The following is a 15493-nucleotide window of genomic DNA, read 5'->3' as shown; positions in this document are numbered from 1 at the left end:
AACTACCATTGGTACTGATGCCTTGAATTAATTATCAACTAGGTTACAGGGAAGCAGATGTTTTGGATATAATTTCAGTAAAATTTTCAGTATGCTTGAAGCATTAATATACCTTGGCTTGGACCCATACTACCCATTCATAGAGTGCAGGAGAGATCTACTACTACTACTACTACTACTACTACTAATAATAATAATAATAATAATAGTAATACCAACAGAAAGACCATACTAGTGGAAGTAAATATCTTATGATTGCATCATTGATGCCTTGCACTGTTCTAAGGGCTCTAACTGAAAAATCTAAGAAACCACCCCTACAATACTAGCGGCTAATACTACATTTATCCATGTCATTCATTGAATAGTTTGAAACTCAAAAAAGTTAAATAACTTGCCGAAGTTGAACATCTAGTAAATGGTACAGCCAGAAATTTAGTGAGCCCAAATTAAATTTTTGTGCTCAACTCCAAAGACATTGAGTACTCATTCTATGTTTCAAAATGTTGTCTGTGCATTTCCTCACTATGCTTCCACGTATCCATGTGTTTCCTAGTTGTCTAACTCAGAAAAGACAATATGGACCATTTGGGCAGTTGTAATTTATTCCTTTTGTTTTCATGTCATTATGAATAACCTCTGCTTTTATTCTCAAAAGCATGAAATGTGATTCTAAATGATATGCACACTATACCTAAGACTCCAAGATGCGTTTTTGTTGTTGTGTACTGTCACATCAATGAATGGAGTACACCTATAAATATTATTCTGAATGTGGAGAAATCTCCCTATCTATTTGCAAGGATATCTTTGTTCCTTTGCTCCTTTACTTGCAGTGCCTCATGGAAAGAGGCTTGCAGGAAGAGAGTTCTCAATTTCATTCAGATTATCCAATTCTATTATCTCAACATTGGAACATCAAAGTCTATTTTGCTTCTAAATTATAATAACACTTATTAACATAGAAAAAATGTTAAAAGCAAACAGCAAGACATGCCATACATGTCAACACAGAGACAAAAAATATTCTATAATGATGAAAAAAGAACTCCAGCAAATAACTTGTCTGCTTTCCTCAACTTCTAGTACATCACAAAATTAACAAGCAAGAACTTCATAATGGAACAGTTACCCACAAAACCAATAAAATTATGCAATAAGAAACCTTTTTGCAAATAATTTGTTTACCTTAGCAAAGGGTGATTGTCCTTATAGAAAGTTAATTTACTCTTGGAAGAACTAGGTCATCACTATGCATTTGTACTTGGTGCTTAATTTAATAAATTCTAATAAATATAATCGTTCAGCACAAAACATTTATTTAACTTCCTGAAAATAGAGATTTGGATAAAATATACATGTAATATAATTTTTTATTCCTGGTCTAATAAAAAATTTGGTTTAGCATTTTTTCATGTTCTTAATATTTTATTTTTTGTGATATTTATGGGAACATGGAATAAAATAATAAAGTTTTGGTGTGACACTAAAAACTTATGTTCAACATTTGAAATAATTCATGCAAGTCAGATATTAAATACATTTAAAAAGACACATTAATATATTGGTAATTAAAATAAGGTATAGGATTAAATGATTTCTAAACAGTCACATTTTTTTTTCTATTTTACCAGTTTTTAACATTGTGATGTCTATTAACTTGTGAGAATACATTTATAACTTATTCCAAGTGGGGATCTGTTCTACACACAACACAAATTTTCAGTGTTTGTGTGAACTATATACTGTAGCTTTGGGAAACACAATGACTAGTTAAGAAACAAATTGGCATTTGGTGAACGCAATACCATAACCAAAAGCTAAATCACACAAGAGGAAAATTATCTTGAATTCCACATGCCAATAGGCATATTTTCATTTCCAGGTGTATTTTTAAATTTTTAAAAAGATAAATTTAATTTAATATCGTTTAAATAGTATAGAGATTTTACTACCAAAAAAAAAACCAACCATATTTATTACATGATCAATTGGCCAGAGTACTTCAATAGCCCATTAATAAATAAAAAACAAAGTATAAAGACTTTACTGGAGAGCCTCAAATGTAAGACAGACACATTGACTTATAATAGCTTAAGGAAAACATAAAAATAAAATAATAAATCATAACTAAACTAGTAACCTGATGTACAACTTAAAGGATAAATATTTGTATGTCTATTTTGGTGTATTTTCTTTGGTATTTAAATACTTTGAATTCAGAAAATATAAACTTGTTTATAGTTTTTTTACTGCTTTTGAAGTATCTACATTTCTAAAGGTTCTTTTATGTTCCAATTCTCTATTTTAATGCCAAGATGGGCTCATGAAAAACCTAGTTGCACAGCTGATGTCCCTGTCGACTGTTAACATAAAGAGACTGATTTGGAACAGGATGAGGAACCCCAGGAGAAGCCTTGGCAATGATATTCCATTACTGCCCATCTGAATCAGTCACAGCAGACTGATCAGACCTGAACTAACTCTCAGTACAAATAATCAATGGAATATATAAATTGAGAATATTTAAAAATTTATACATGTCTATTTTAATTGCCAATTTTATTTAGATATATACATATGCGGAGATTTTGTTGATATGTTTTAAGCAGCAAAATGAAAACACCAGATGTAGTAAACAATTGCCTTTGCAATATAACTCTATTATGAAAGGTTAAGGTTACTTTCCTGCCATTCATGCATTTCCATGCTCACGTGCATACCATACTGAAGATCTAGCACGCCATTTAGTCCTAATCCGGGCCAGTACATTTGTATAGAAATAAAAATTGTGTTCCTGGTTATTGACTTCATTTCCCACAAAGATATGACTTTGGTCACCAGGGCAACCACACAAGATAATATGGATGGTTCAGTTTGAAACTATTACCACTAATAGAAAAATGAGGACCCTTTTATTACTTGATAATTAGTACAATATGACAAAAACATTATCTCTGCTAACAGATAAAAATAGAGTTCCACTAGGAGTGTTATGAATGATGAGGTAAACAAATATCACAGAACTGGTGACACGATAGGTCATTAAATATCGTAGATGAAACAGAACTCAAGAGCTTCTAGAGTTTATGTAGCATTTTGCAAGTAAGGAAACAAAAACGTTTTTGCAGGGAGAAACTACCAGGTTTGTACAGCTAATAAGTGGCAGTTCTATATTCATGCAAGTAAAAGGGACTAAGAAAAAAGCAAAATATATTACTTATATACTTTCTTACGATATACCAGGAACATCACATACGTTATCTCATTTAATTCCATCACATATGTTATCTCATTTGATTCACCTAACAACAGCATGATGCATTTATCATTGGTCATGTGTTACTGTTGGGAAATATGCTTTCAAAAAAGTTCAGAGCAGTTAAATTACTCTTTCATGATTGCATCATTATTAAGCTGTAGATATTACAAAGTATGATAATTTTGTTTACTAACTTGTCTAGGCAGTGCTGTCCCTTTGTTTAGTTAAACATTAGATGTTTCTGTGAAGGTATTTTTTTAGATGTGAGTGACATTTATAATCAGTAAATTTGAGTAAATCAGATTACCCTCCACAAGGTGGGTGGATTCCCCTCCATGACATGGATTCAAACAGTTGAAAGACTTAAGAACAAAGACTAATTTTCCTGAAGAGTAAGAAATTCTGCCTCAAAACTTCAACAATGAAATCTTGCTTGAATTTCCAACATGCTGGCTTGGACCACGGATTTCAGATTTAACTTTTGTCTGAATTTTCAGTCATACAAACCTGCCCTACAGATATTGGATTTGACAGCCCTCACAGTCATGTAAGCCAGTTCCTAAAATCAGTCTCTCTCACTCTTGTTCTTGCTCTTGCTCTCCCTTATTAATCTCTCTATGTATTCTATTGGCTCTGTTGCTGTGGAGAAACTTGGATAATACACAATGTTATAAAAAATTGTTGACAGTCAATACATTGTGAGTACCAACTAATCAGAATGAATGCTAGTGTTACTTCACGGGACCCTGGAAGGCTTCCTTTTATGTTAGGGCTTTTCTCTTCACTGTTTGATCGGGGGTAGATCCGGTGTTCTGGGAGTCTGGGGAAATTGACTAATTATGAATGAGGACTAAAATATTTTAATATTTTTAGCAATCAATATTATCAAATTATTAGGCTCTTAGGCTCTAGAATGGGAGAAATCTGCTTTGGTTGTGTTAATGATACTTATTGGACAAGTTACTGTAACTGCTTAGTCTTCATTTCTTCATCTACAAAATGGAGATGTTAATAACACTTATTAAGCATGTGAAGACTCATTATTTTTACATCTACACTAACAATATGAGGATGGGACATTAAAAGGTTCCCATTTCCTAAATTATCAAACATGGGCTAATTAATATATACCAGAAAAGGCAAATATAAAGAAATTGTATTACTAACTACTATTCCCTCCCTGGAAGGTATCACAAATTGTTCCTAACATACTTTTCTGGTGAACTTATATGCTGACATATGTTATCTCATATGTTATCTCATTTGATTCACCTAACAATACTATGATGCATTTATCATTGGTCATGTGTCACTGTTGGGAAATATGTTTTCAAAAAAAGTTCAGAACAGTTAAATTACTCTCTCATGATTGCATCATTATTAAGCTGTTGATATTACAAAGTATGATAATTAATTTTGTTAAAATAATGTTATTATTTTAAATAATAATTAATTAAATAATAAATAATTTTGTTAAAATAAAATACTGGAATGGATATCCAGTGCTTAACACATTGGCTACTAGCCATCAAATAGTAATAGTAAAATATATCTAATATTGTTGTTACTAACTTTTTTTTTTTTTTGAGAAAGAGTCTTACTCTGTTGCCCAGGCTGGAGTGCGGTGGCGCAACCTCGGCTCACTGCAACCTCTGCCTCCTGGGTTCAAGCGATTCTGCTGGCTTAGCTTCCCAAGTAGCTGGTGCGCCACCACACCCAGCTAATTTTTGTATTTTTAGTAGAGACGGGGTTTTGCCATGTTGGTCAGGCTGGTCTTGAACTCCTGACCTCAGGTGCTTAATCCGCCTTGGCCTCCCAAAGTGCTGGGTTACATGTGTGAGTCACTGCGCCTGACTTATTACTAGAATTTAAACTCAGATCTATAATAATTCACAAAACTCATATTCTTACAATATGTATGATAGCTGTAAAAAACAGAAAAAGAGAAAGTAACAAGAAAAAAGAGAAAGAAAGAAACAAGAGAGTGACAAGAAAAAATAATTCTCTCAGAATATTTAGGATTTTTAAGGTATATTGAAACAAACACTATACTATAGCTTTTAGGCATAATTAAGATGTCTTAGTTTATATGATCTATTTAGACAGGATTATTGAATTATTGAAAATCACAATTATTGAAACATTGAAAATATGTTACTTTTGCACTTGTCCTGCCTATTTGTGAAAATAAACTTTTTTTTAAGTGGCAATGTTGTTTCTAAAAGTTTTTGCCTTTCTACCCTAGCATGTATTGTGTTAATCTCTCACCATCTTAGGCTCATGCTGATACAGCATCCATTTATTTTTAACTTTTAAAAAATCTGCTGAGGATCTCTGTTTCATGCAGCACATGGAGTGAGAGTTAAAGGTCAATTAACTGCATTGTTCATGCCCTGTGGTTTCTTACTGAAGAATGTGAAGACACAGTTGGGAGTGAAAAACTATCTTGGTGAAGCTCAGTGCTCTTATAGTCTAAAGAGCAAGAAAATGATAGCTTGGTCACCCACTCAATAATAATATTATGTTGAAAAGAGACAATAGCACAATAAGAATTTCATAGAATACTATCAGTAGACTTAAGCTGGAGAAGGAATAGAAGCATATCTTCATGGTTGCAATGAAATAACTCTAGAATTAATATTAATAAAGTTTAAAGCATCAGTATTCATCTATAAACCCACAAATTTGTCGTTTATGGTATAAAATGTGTCTATCAACTTCCTGTTTGTTTTGCCAAATTCAAAAGCTTCCATTTACATAAAAATTGTTTCTCTCTCTTCTTCTCCATCTCTCTTTCTCATATACACACAGTCTTTTTTATATACATCCCTACACATATCCATATATAATTTCCATAAGTATATACACATTTTCCTACAATCATAGACACAGTACCCCAATACATATCCCAGTAAGACATACACCACCAACACACACACCCCCACCTTGATGCACATGGAAACCAACATGCACATTCCAAACAACAGGCATTTCCTTAAAACACACACTGCCATGCACACATACCCTCGTTCACATAGTTCCTGTCCATTACATATCAAAAATATTTATGAAAAAAACAAGATTACAGCATTCAGAGGAAATTCATCAAGATTCAGAAAAATGTATAAAATGGTATAATTTAAAATCACACAGCAGGAAATTTTGAGCTACGTGTCTGTAGATAGATTATAGATCTTCCTCTCAAATACCTGATGAAATAAACTGTCACTTATAAAAGAAAAAAGATACTGTATTTTTTAAAATTCCCAAAATATAAACAAACAAACATAACAGAAACAAATGCAAACATTCTTAACCTCTTTAAAAGACACCAGCGATAGCCCACAAAGACAAGGTGGAAAACTAATGTCATATGTTTTAAATAAATAGAATAATTCATTGCTATAAAAAACTGAAGGTTTTATTGTAACACAAAAAAGTTCCTAATTCTATTCTCACTTTGCAGAAATAATCATAATAAGTTAAAAAAACATGTGAGACTCATCACCAGTGTCTAAATGTCTGGAGAGAAGAAAATTAAAGCGTTAGTGGAGAGGGATGATTAAAAAAAGTAGAATTGAAGAACAGAGTCTAACTCTATCTGACAGATTAAAAATTCCAAGGCTTTAAACTCAGTAGACTGAATGACCAGAAATGGAGAGCATTCTGACTGGAGTAAAATAAATATCAAGGTCAAATGAAACTTGTTAATAGTACATTTAATAAAATCTCAAAAGAGAGGACAGAGACATGATCTTGTTACAAACACACATACACATACACAGCCACAGCCACACTCACAGCCTCCATTGAGCATCATCTTCAGAACAGAGAAAAATATATTTTATATTTGTTGAGAAGTAATCTACACCATATTTCAATTGTTACACAGTTGTGATAACTGAGCAGTGAATTCAAACCTTGAAAATGGTGTGATTATATGTGTGTGTGAATCTCTGTGTGCGTGTGTGTATTTTTTTGAAAGAGATATAAAGAATCTAGTTCACAAAAAGAAATCAGCTGAGAAACGAAGATATAATCTCACTAGTATTGACCACACTAATAACTACTTAATAACATGATTAAACGAAATCAATTCAAAAAAGATAACAAGAGATTGAGATAAAGAGAAAACTACAAGGGTTAACAGATGGTTTAAAATGACACCATTGCAGAACTAATAAGTAACAAATAGAACGACAAGCTGAAAATTAAACTACTGACAAAGGGGAAAAGTTTGAAAAATAAAGCGAGTGCAAAACAAAAAAGATCAAACAATTATTAAGAAGATAACATATATAGAGCAATGATAGTCCAACATAAAATTATTGTCATTATTTAGGTAAAAATTCTTGCAAATGGAAAAGAAACCTGTTGAAATACTTGAAGAGCAATTTTCTGAGGGCGTGCAAGATGGCAGAATAGGAACAGCTCCAGCCTCCAGCTCCCAGCGTGAGCAACACAGACGACGGGTGATTTCTGCATTTTCAACTGAGGTACCAGGTTCATCTCACTGGGGTGTGTTGGACAGTCGGTGCTGGTCAGCAGGTGCAGCCCAACCAGTGAGAGCTGAAGCAGGGCGAGGCATTGCAGTGGTTCTCCCAGCAGGGAGGTTGAGATCTGAGAACGGACAGGCTGCCTGCTCAAGTGGGTCCCTGACCCCTGAGTAGCCTAACTGGGAGACAACCCAACTAGGTGCAGACCGACACCTCACATCTCACACGGCTGGGTACATCTCTGAGACGAAGCTTCCAGAGGAAGAATCAGACAGCAACACTCACTGTCCAGCAATATTCTATATTCTGCAGCCTCCACTGCAGATACTCAGGCAAACAGGGTCTGCAGTGGACCTCAAGCAAACTCCAACAGACCTGCAGCTGAGGGTCCTGACTGTTAGAAGGAAAACTAACAAACAGAAAGGACACCCACACCAAAACTCCATCAATATGTCACCATCATCAAAGACCAAAGGCAGATAAAACCACAAAGATGGGGAAAAAGGAGGGCAGAAAAGCTGGAAATTCAAAACATCAGAGTGCACCTCCCCCTCCAAAGGAATGCAGCTCATCGCCAGCAATGGAACAAAGCTGGATGGAGAATGACTTCGGTGAGTTGAGAGAAGAAGACTTCAGTCGATCAAACTTCTCAGAGCTAAAAGAGGAACTACGTACCCAGTGCAAAGAAACTAAAAATCTTGGAAAAAGAATGGAAGAATGGATAACTAGAGTAATCAATGCAGAGATGACCATAAACTAACTGATACAGATGAAAACCATGACATGAGAACTACGTGACAAATGCACAAGCTTCAGTAAACAACTCGATCAACTGGAAGAAAGAGTATCAGTGATTGAAGATCAAATGAATGAAATGAAGCAAGAAGAGAAGTGTAGAGAAAAAAGAGTAAAAGAAATGAACAAAGCCTCCAAGAAATATGGGATTATGTGAAAAGACCAAATCTACGTCTGATTGGTGTACCTGAAAGTGATGGGGAAAATGGAACCAAGTTGGGAAACACTCTGCAGGATATCATCCAGGAGAACTTCCCCAACCTAGCAATGCAGGCCAACATTAAAATTCAGGAAATACAGAGAATGCCACAAAGATACACCTTGAGAAGAGCAACTCCAAGACACATAATGTCAGATTCACCAAAGTTGAAATGAAGGAAAAAATCTTAAGGGCAGCCAGAGAGAAAGGTCAGGTTACCCACAAGGGGAAGCCCATCAGACTAACAGCAGATCTCTCGGCAGAAACTCTACAAGCCAGAAGAGAGTGGGGGCCAATATTCAACATTCTTAAAGAAAAGAATTTTCAACCCAGAATACCATATCCAGCCAAACTAAATTTCGTAAGTGAAGGAGAAACAAAATCCTTTACAGACAATCAAATGCTAAGTGATTTTGTCACCACCAGGCCTGCCCTACAAGAGATCCTGAAGGAAGCACTAAACATGGAAAGGAACAACTGGTACCAGCCATTGCAAAAACATGCAAAAATGTAAAGACCATCGATACTAGGAAGAAACTGCATCAACTAACAAGCAAAATAACCAGCTAATATCATAATGACAGGAACAAGTTCACACATAACAATCCTAACCTTAAATGTAAATGGACTAAATGGTCCAATTAAAAGACACAGACTGGCAAATTGGATAAAGAGTCAAGACCTATCAGTCTGCTGTATTCAGGAGACACATCTCACGTGCAGAGACACCCAAAGGCTAAAAATAAAGGGATGGAGGAAGATCTACAAAGCAAATGGAAAACAAAAAATAGCAGGGGTTGCAATCCTAGCCTCTGATAAAAAATATTTTAAACCATCAAAGATCAAAACAGACAAAGAAGGCCATTACATAATGGTAAAGGGATCAATTCAACAGGAAGAGCTAACTATCCTAAATATATATGCACCAAATACAGGAGCACCCAGATTCATAAAGCAAGTCCGTAGAGACTTACAAAGAGACTTAGACTTCCATACAATAATAATGGGAGACTTTAACACCCCACTGTCAACATTAGACAGATAAATGAGACAGAAAGTTAACAAGGATATCCAGGAATTGTACTTATCTCCACACCAAGCAGACCTAATAGACATCTACAGAACTCTCCATCTCAAATCAAGAGAATATACATTCTTCTCAGCACCACATCGCATTTATTCCAAAATTGACCACATAATTGGAAGTAAAGCACTCCTCAGCAAATGTAAAAGAACAGAAATTATAACAAACTGTCTCTCAGATCACAGTACAGTCAAACTAGAACTCAGGACTAAGAAACTCAATCAAGACCACTCAAATACATGGAAACTGAACAACCTGCTCATGAATGACTACTGGGTACATAATGAAATGAAGGCAGAAATAAAGATATTCTTTGAAACCAATGAGAACAAAGATACAACATACCAGAATCCCTGGGACACATTTAAAGCAGTGTGTAGAGGAAAATTTATATCTCTAAATGCCCACAAGAGAAAGCAGGAAAGATCTAAAATTGACACCCTAACAACACAATTAAAAGAACTAGAGAAGCAAGAGCAAACACATTCAAAAGCTAGCAGAAGGCAAGAAATAACTAAGATCAGAGCAGAACTGAAGGAGATAGAGACACAAAAGCCCTCCAAAAAATCAATGAATCCAGGAGTTGGTTTTTTGAAAGATCAACAAAATTGATAGACCGCTTGCAAGACTAATAAAGAAGAAAAGAGAAATAATCAAATAGACGCAATAAAAAATGATAAAGGGGATATCACCACCGACCCCACAGAAATACAAACTACCATCAGAGAATACTATAAAAACCTCTACGCAAATAAACTGGAAAACCTAGAAGGAATGGATAATTTCCTGGACACTTACACTCTCCCAAGACTAAACCAAGAAGTTGAATCCCTGAAGGAGCAGGCTATGAAATTGAGACAATAATTAATAGCCTACCAACCAAAACAAGTCAAGGATGAGATGGATTCACAGCCGAATTCTACCAGAGGTACAAAGAGGAGCTGGTACCACTCCTTCTAAAACTATTCCAATCAATAGAAAAGGAGGAAATCCTCCCTAACTCATTTTACAAGGCCCGCATCATCCTGATACTAAAGTCTGGCAGAGACACAACAAAAAAAGAGAATTTTAGACCAATATCCCTGATGAACATCGATGAAAAAATCCTCAATAAAATACTGGTAAAACAAATCCAGCAGCACATCAAAAAGCTTATCCACCATGATCAAGTGGGCTTCATACCTGGGATACAAGGCTGGTTCAACATATGCAAATCGATAAACACAATCAGCATATAAACAGAACCAAAGACAAAAACCACATGATTATCTCAATAGATGCAGAAAAGGCCTTTGACAAAATTCAGCAGCCCTTCATGCTAAAAACTCTCAATAAATTCGGTATTCATGGAACATATCTCAAAATAATAAGAGCTATTTATGACAAATACACAGCCAATATCATACTGAATGGGCAAAAACTGGAAGCATTCCCTTTGAAAACTGGCACAGGACAGGGATGCCCTCTCTCATCACTCCTATTCAATATAGTGTTGGAAGTTCTGGCTAGGGCAACCAGGCAAGAGAAAGAAATAAAGAGTATGCAGTTTGGAAAAGAAGTCAAATTGTCCCTCTTTGCAGATGACATGATTGTACATTTAGAAAACCCCATCAACTCAGTCCAAAATCTCCTTAAGCTGTTAAGCAACTTCAGCAAAGTCTCAGGATACAAAATCAATGTGCAAAAGTCACAAGCATTCTTACACATCAGTAACAGACAAACAGAGAGCCAAATCATGAATGAACTCCCATTCACAGTAGCTTCAAAGAGAATAAAATAAAATCCAACTTACAAGGGATATAAAGGACCTCTTCAAGGAGAACTACAAACCACTGCTCAGTGAAATAAAAGAGGACACAAATAAATGGAAGAACATACCATGCTCATGGATAGGAAGAATCAATATCGTGAAAATGGACATACTACCCAAGGTAATTTATAGATTCAATGCCATCCCCATTAAGCTACCAATAATTTTCTTCACAGAATTGAAAAAAATTGCTTTAAAGTTTATATGGAACCAAAAAAGAGCCCGCATTGCCATGACAATCCTAAGCGAAAAGAACAAAGCTGGAGACATCGTGCTACCTGACTTCAAGCTATACTACAAGGCTACAGTAACCAAAACAGCATGGTACTAGTACCTAAACAGATATATAGACCCATGGAATAGAACAGAGCCCTCAGAAATAATACCACACATCTACAGCCATCTGATCTTTGACAAACCTGAGAAAAACAAGAAATGGGGAAAGGATTCCCTATTTAATAAATGGTGCTGGGAAAATTGGCTAGCCATAAGTAGAAAGCTGAAACTGGATCCTTTCCTTACTCCTTATATGAAAATTAATTCGAGATGGATTAGAGACTTAAATGTTAGACCTAAAATCATAAAAACCCTAGAAGAAAGCCTAGGTAATACCATTCAGGACATAGGCATGGGCAAGGACTTCATGTCTAAAACACCAAAAGCAATGGCAACAAAAGCCAAAATTGACAAATGGGATCTAATTAAACTAGAGAGCTTCTGCACAGCAAAAGAAACTACCATCAGAGTGAACAGGCAACCTACAGAATGTTTCTCCCATTCTTTTTCATAATCTACTCATTACTGCAATCTACTCATCTGACAAAATGCTAATATCCAGAACCTACAAATAAATCAAACAAATTTACAAGAAAAAAACAAATAACCCCATCAAAAAGTGGGCAAAGGATATGAACAGACAGTTCTCAAAAGAAGACATTCATACATCCAACAGACACATGAAAAAATGCTCATCAACACTGGCCATCAGAGAAATGCAAATCAAAACCACAATGAGATAGCATCTCACACCAGTTAGAATGGCCATCATTAAAAAGTCAGGAAACAACAGGTGCTGGAGAGGATGTGGAGAAATAAGAACACTTTTACACTGTTGGTGGGACTATAAACTAGTTCAACCATTGTGGAAAACAGTGTGGCGATTCCTCAAGGATCTAGAACTAGAAATACCATTTGACCCAGCCATCCCATTACTGGTTATATACCCAAAGGATTATAAATCATGCTGCTATAAAGACACATGCACACATATGTTTATTGCAGCACTATCCACAATAGCAAAGACTTGGAATGAACCCAAATGTCCATCAGTGACAGACTGGATTAAGAAAATGTGGCACATACACACCGTGGAATACTATGCAGCCATAAAAAATGATGAGTTCATGTCCTTTGTAGGGACATGGATGCAGCTGGAAACCATCATTCTCAGCAAACTATCGCAAGAACAGAAAACGAAAGACCACATGTTCTCACTCACAGGTGGTAATTGAACAATGAGATCACTTGGACACAGGAAGGGGAACATCATACACTGGGGCCTATTGTGGGGAGGGGATGGGGAGGATAGCATTAGGAGATATATTTAATGTAAATGACGAGTTAATGGTCGCAGCATACCAACATGGCACATGTATAAATGTGTAACAAACCTGCACGTTGTGTATATGTACCCTATAACTGAAAGTATAAAAAAAGAAAAGAGCAATTTTCTGAAAAGAACAAAATGAAGAATATTTTTGGGAAGAGAAAACCAAGTTTTAGAAATGTTAGATATAAATGACAATACGAGACATTTACATTAAAATATTGAATAACAAGTATAAATAATTTTTTATTATCCAGGAATAAAGCTAAATTTCCTTAAAGATAAAGATTTAAACCTTCTTGAAGATTTTTCAAAGTTATAATCAAAACTAAAGGTTAGCAGACAATGTCTACAAATTTCTAGAGTAATGAGAGTATACTCTAAAGATGCTAAACCCAGTTAGGATATTGGTTTTGGTTTAAAGTAAACAAAACCAAACAAAAAATAAATAAAAACTAATGTAACTCCCATGAGTTTTAGGGACACATACCCCCATGTACACCCCTAAACATACACACTGCACCAGTTAAAACACTAAGATGAATAATAAACTCAAGTAGTGTTAGAAAAACCATGGTTAAAAGATGAAAAGTAAAATTTGAATCCAATTAAATAAGAATGAAACCTGGAAATCGTGATCACAAAATTGAATTTAATTGTTGTAAACTGTTACTTTTTTAAAAATAATGTGATTTATGAAATTAGAAAGTGGAAAAAAGTAATCAATTATCACAATTTTCCTTTGAATGAGTCAATCTATACTATGTAAATTAAAATGTAGTCAAAAATATAAAAGAGTGATGATGCCAGCAAAATGGAAGATTAGGAGGTCCCCTGCTCATACCCCACTACAGCAATAATTTGGCATCCATTCATGAATAAAAATGCCTTTCTGGAAGCTGTGGAATTGAGATAGGAGGCTGCAAAACTTTGGTGATATACAAAATAGAGGAGGGTCACTTTGAGAAAGGAAGTCTATACCCTAGGTACCAACTGTAGTCCTGGCTACAGAACCATAACTCTCCCATCTCATTGTGGAGATGCCAATGAATGGGTGACTTGCACACATGCTTTGGGAAACAGACCTGTTAAACTCAGCCCTGGCTGTAAACCCTGAAGCAGACTGTGACCGATCTGGCTCCAACTCCTCTCAGTCATAACCTGGGAACAGCCTTGCCTGCCCAGCAACATGCTAGAATACATACTTGTCCATGTCCTTTGAGGGAGGTTCACCTAACTTAGTCGAACTACAGTACTTGACGAGCTCCTGTAACCCGGTTCTAGCCCCTGCCAGCTAGAGTCTAGGTCTGGGATCAGTCCTGACCATCTGGTGATATGGTTTGGCTCTATGTACCACCCAAATATCACCTTGAATTGTAATCACCATAATCCCCATGTGTCAAAGGAGAGACCAGATGGAGATAATTGAATCATAGGTGCAGTTTTCCACATTCTGTTCTCATGATAGTGAGTAAGTCCCATGAGATCTGATGGGTTTAGAAAAGGCAGTTCCCCTGCACTTGCTTGCATGCTCTCCCACCTGTCATTATGTAGGAAGTGTCTTTGCTTCCCCTTCATCTTCTGCCATGATTGTAACTTTTCTGAGGCCTCCCCAGCAATGGAGAACTGTGAGTTCATTAAACCTCTTTTCTTTATAAACTACCCAGTCTCGAGTATTTCTTCATAGCAGTGTGAGAACAGACTAATAAGCCTAGAAACACACCAGGAGACAAGCTTATTTGTGTCACTAGAGGCAGACCCACCTAACTTGGTACCACAGCAGATTCTCAAATGGCCATGTAACCCAGATACAAACCTGCCCAGCTGCAGTCTAGGAACACATCTTCCCAACGTCTGGGAGGCATGTCCCTTTATGTACCTAGAAGCAGGCCTGTCAATCTTCATCTTAGTGCAGATCCTGAAGCAGCCCTGTAACTTGGTGCCAGTCCCTCTCGACTACAATCTGGAAGCAGTTCTGCCTGGCCAGATTTCTATCCACTGACTCAATAAGAAACCTCATAGGGACCAGACAGGATTCAAGCCCAACCAGCCCTCTGGTAATATGTCTGGCAACCATGGATCCCACTGCAGACGACACAGAGGACCTGTGACTCAGCTCTAATCCCACTCAACTGGGATTGTATAGGCACTCTTATCACCCTGAGAATCCAACAAGAAGTGGTCTTTAACTGCTAAAACCAGTCTGTAAAGGCTAAAAGAGGTTTACTGCTTCAAATGCAC

At 36.0% G+C, this 15493-nt stretch overlaps 1 protein-coding gene across 3 annotated transcripts in view; it reads right to left on the bottom strand.

Moving 5' to 3' along the window:
- PCDH15 (protocadherin related 15) overlaps positions 1–15493 on the bottom strand; it is a 1804329-nt gene that overhangs the window by 1016849 nt on the left and 771987 nt on the right. The gene's annotated exons all lie outside the window — the stretch shown is intronic.

The sequence above is a fragment of the Chlorocebus sabaeus genome, chromosome 9, assembly GCF_047675955.1.
Source record: "Chlorocebus sabaeus isolate Y175 chromosome 9, mChlSab1.0.hap1, whole genome shotgun sequence".
Taxonomy (NCBI): Eukaryota; Metazoa; Chordata; class Mammalia; order Primates; family Cercopithecidae; genus Chlorocebus; species Chlorocebus sabaeus.
The sequence above is the reverse complement of the archived record's forward strand: the minus strand, read 5'-3'. Positions and strand labels throughout refer to the sequence as shown.